Source organism: Ovis canadensis, chromosome 21, assembly GCF_042477335.2.
Source record: "Ovis canadensis isolate MfBH-ARS-UI-01 breed Bighorn chromosome 21, ARS-UI_OviCan_v2, whole genome shotgun sequence".
Lineage (NCBI taxonomy): Eukaryota > Metazoa > Chordata > Mammalia > Artiodactyla > Bovidae > Ovis > Ovis canadensis.
This window is the reverse complement of record NC_091265.1, coordinates 59,943,245-59,947,836: the sequence shown is the minus strand read 5'-3', so window position 1 is coordinate 59,947,836 and position 4,592 is coordinate 59,943,245. Positions and strand designations below refer to the sequence as shown.

At 40.5% G+C, this 4,592-nt stretch overlaps 1 long non-coding RNA gene across 1 annotated transcript; it reads right to left on the bottom strand.

Annotated features, from left to right (window-relative positions):
* Positions 1-415: 415 nt before the first annotated feature.
* LOC138427034 (uncharacterized) lies at positions 416-4,283 on the bottom strand. Its single transcript, XR_011251876.1, has 2 exons — positions 1,346-4,283; positions 416-683 (listed from the first exon to the last, which is right to left on the bottom strand). It is a non-coding gene; the product is annotated as an uncharacterized lncRNA (long non-coding RNA).
* Positions 4,284-4,592: the final 309 nt, after the last annotated feature.

Below are 4,592 nucleotides of genomic sequence, written 5' to 3'. Positions count from 1 at the left end.
GACACGACTTGGCGATTGAACATACAAGGTCATTCCACAGGACACGTGACCACATAACCAACCAACTTGCAGCTTGGGAACTGACAACTGAAAGATTGTGTCCGAGTCACCTGTCAGAGCTTGGCCTTACTTTGTCAGTGGTTAACACCTCTCCTCCCCATGTTCCCCAGTTGTTTCTCTTCATCCCAGCCCAGCTCACAAGCAACTAAGCAGCAGAAAGGAGGCTTCTTTAAACAAGTGTCTTTCAGGTCACTCACCCATTTCACCCCTTTCCTCCCTAGATTCTTGCTCTTCCTGGAGATGGGGCTGCATGACAGAACCATACACTTATATAGGAACCAGGAGGAACACCCACAAACACTCATTTTCTATTCATGAACAGAAGTTTGGTATATACATAAATGAATCACACCAATGAAGTTTTTTCAATTTTTATTAGGGGACTTCCCTGGTGGCTCAGATGGTAAAGCGTCTATCTACAATGTGAGAGCTGGGTCCGATCCCTGGGTTGGGAAGATTCCTTGGAGAAGGAAATGGCAACCCACTCTAGTACTCTTGCCTTGAAAATCCCATGGACGGAGGAGCTTGGTGCAGGCTGCTATCCATGGGGTTGCAAAGAGTCAGGCATGTGTAATCAAGTTTTCAAAATAGGCTTCTCCAAACACTAACTGCATGAGGAATATCTGCAAATTAGAGGCATGGTAGTTACATTACGTTCTCATGTAAACACAAAGGCAGTTTGATGCTATTTTCTTCCACCTCCCCTAATTTTAGGGCCTAGCATCTGAAAAATGAGGAAAATGTAGAGTCTGGAGAGTATAAGTCAAGCAAAGACGCCACAGGGATTCGAACCCCGTCCTGGAAACCAGGAGTGCCAACCACCAGCATCTTTTGCTTTTTTTTTTTTAAGATAAGAAAAGGCAAAAAAGCAAAACCTGAGAAAACAAAAAAGATTTTGTTTTCTCAGGAAAAGAAAAACCTTTTTAAGTAACCCTACTGAAGAGCACTGGAGAATCTGCTTCAGCTAAGATGCTAGCTTGGTCAAGTCTGTTACGTTCACCTGAAAAAGTCTTAGCAGAGAATTTTTGCAATCCCACCCAACAGCCCTCTCAACTGCCAAAACACCTGTCAGCTCACAAGTGTACTCTCCCACCCAGTATGACAGTTCTTAGATGCTGTTTCTCCACTTACTGGTTGAAATGGTTTTTTTTAGTCATTGGATAATGCCACACATCTATAACACTTTAAGAGCTTTTTAGTTGTGGTCTAAATATCATTACCTGTCCGCAGGTAAATTAATGGTCTTTTCTAGTAGTGCAGCCCACCGGAAGACCTTGGCAATTACCTTAAAAGCGATTATGGATCATGCCCACAAGGATCCAAGCTACCAGCAGCATCGAGGTGAGGGGTGAAGGGTCTGCGCTAGGCCAAAGGCACAGGGTGGCGATGTGGCAGAGAAGTCACTTGTGGGGAGACCTTGGTTTTTAACAGGCTTCTGGAAAAGCTAGGGAAAAGTGGTTGCCCGCTTTCCCCCTTTCCCTCCCCTTCAAGGATCACTTGATGTTCAGGCTTCATTAACAGCTGCTATGAAAACAGCCAAATATTAGGACAAGCACAGGGATATATATACAAGGTACTCAAGCATTCCTTTGAATGCTCACTCCCCCAAAGAAAGAGCCTCAATGCACATTGTCTGCCAAGGGGGTTGAGTCAAGTCCTCGTTTCTAACAAGATGGGGCTGTAAGGCCGACACAATTTTGATTGACCTTAGTTAATAGCGCTTTGTTGTCTCTTGCCACAGGAAGACTCCATGGTTGTCCTACTTTAAGCCTTTGGTGCCTTTAGTGAGGGGTACCTGAAAAATCTTAAAAAAAAGGCTTAGCGCCCACCTCACCCCTCCACCCCCAGGCCAACAAACAACTTGCTCATGCTGTTGACTCCAGCGTAAAGCTGAAAGGTCATTTAACACTGAATTGTTTAGTCATAACAGATCTGACTTGGTATGTAGATATACAAAAAGCTTGTTCACCTGTTGTCCTCATTTTGTCCACTGGTGAATTCAACTGGAAGCTCCTTCTATAGTCTGAAGAATACCATCTGAAAGAACTAGTGGTTCCCAATCCCCACATTTAAAATGCAATGTTTGGTTTATTATTTTAAAAGAAAGTAAACTATTTTTCCTTACTGGGTCTGGCTTCTCTGGCCTTTCGCATACGTCTGTTGTTTTGAATGTTCCTGTATATAAAATTAAGACCAGGGGAGAAGAGAGAGACACCCGAACAGAGACAAATGCACTAAGACCACTGAACTGTTGGTAAACATTTCCACTTGCCAGTTAAATTTCTTGAAGACTGCTGTTCGTTTGAAATTATTTCTTGTCACTGATTTTAAAGTTGCATCTGGAAAAGACTAAAGGCTTCAGTGCCCTCCCCACCCCCTTACCAGAAGTGAACAAAAAGCATTTTACCTAAGAAAAAAGCACAGCAAAAGGGACTCTGCTCCAATCACAAACATGACTGCTTAAAAAGCTGCAGAAATTTCCTCAACACTCAGCCTTTTATCACTCAGCTGGATTTTCTTTTAACAATCACTACTCCACTCCAAGCATTGGGGGAAACACAACTTTGACTCATACTCCAGTCGTTTCAAAATGCATTCTAATAGCAGCGGCTCAGAACAGTACTGTATTACTTGCCAACAGAACAGACAGACCTGAGGTCAAGACAACTGCATTCTGTGTAGTCTGTAAAAAAAAAAAGCTAAAACAAGTAAGCCCCACCCTCTCCTCCCTTCCCTCCAAATTCAAGGGGAAAAATGTATATACTTAAATATGCCGATAAACTCACTGCAAAGTCTGACACACTCCCTAGGAGAACAGAAGGCAGAGCCAAGCATTTATACGAAAGCCAAAATCCTGAAAAGCTTCACGAAGGATGAAATGAAGCCTCTGCAAAGGAAAATTCTTTAAAAAAAAAAAGAAAAAAAAACCCAAACCTCCCCCACCAGGAATCTAAAAAGTAGGCCAACATGTGAACATTGCCTAACACCAGATGACTCTAAGCAAAGTTAACATGCAAACTGGAAATGTTGACAATACATTCCATTACTCTAACCACTAGACAGACTCCTGACTTTCTGTAAACATTGTAGGTGTTAAGTTACCTGTTCTTCTGATCATAATCTCCCACCTGTCTAAGAGGTATTTATTCCTTATTTACAGGGCCTCTATTGCCATGTGCCTGGAATTATTAAATGCTCATCACTTTTATGAAGGATAAAATTTTTTCCTGCCTTAAATTCGTTCTTCTGCTCAATTTCCTGATCTTGTCCATTAAAGAGTGTTCGCAGACAAAGTTTCTGAAAGATGAGAAGAAACCCCCCCAGATTGCCCCAACACTAACTACAGACAGTGTTTTATTTAAATAAGGAGACAGCTTCCTAAAAGCATACATTCTCTAAAAATAAAAGTATTTTATTTTGAATGATTTAATGGTTTTCTGCACAATACACATAACATTTAAATTTTAGCAAGATTAACAAAATCTGAATTCTTAACAGTACAATACTATGCCTTAAATAGGGCTTGTCAGATTCAAAGCTAAACAAATGTTAAGTTTATAAAAATTTTCGCTAATCTCAAGAGGCTTCAAGGAATTACTTGCCTCTTGAGTGAAATGTGCTGTCCTCCCATCATCGAAGCCCACAGGAACGGTGTCCTGTCTAATTTTAAAAGGCTGGATGGGACGAAGCCTCAGAATCCTGGAATCCCTTAGGTAAGGGACCTAGGACTTCCATAGCTCTTCACAAAGGTAAACACTTATTCCTAACATGCAATACTGCAGATGCAAGTTAAACTTATCTGTTAACAGCTGCCTGCTGTTTTCTGCTCCCAGATGAAATGAAGCAACTCTTCTGATAATGAAGAAAAACCTGTCTGAGGCAAACGAAAGATTGGCAAACGGCACAGCCTCTTCCTCCTCTCAATTCACTTGATCCCACTCATTCAATTATTTCAGCTTCTTTTTTTTCCAGGATTAATATGTAGCACTATTTTCATTTCATTTTTTTTTTCATTTCACTTTTTAAATTCTGCTTTTGTAAAAGCAGTATTGAGATGGACATTTGATCTTCAATGTATCGTTATTTTTCATCATTATTTTTCATCAATTCATTATTTTTGTGGATACAGCTTGATAAGCCATTAACTTTATAGTAGTAGATTCCATTAACTTTAAATTGGTAGTTTTCATTTGCTTTTTTTTGCATGTGCAGACAATGTGTTCATCAGAAGAAAGAATCTCAGGGTTATGCTTTTTCCCCAATGTAGGTATGAAATACAATCTTTTCTGCCTTTACTTATCATTCACCAAGGAGCTGTTCCCCTCTCCATCTAGGCCATCAGATTGCCAGGCTGGTTATGACTCAGAAGATGTTATCTGAAAAAAGTCTACAGAAAAAAAAGGTTTCCCCTCCCTCATCAACAAAAGCCCACCCCCTCTTATCAGTTATGATTTACAAGGCTCAGATGTAAATTCAAAATACAATTAACAATAATTTTGAAGCATACCTTAACAGCAAACTTTTCCTACGCT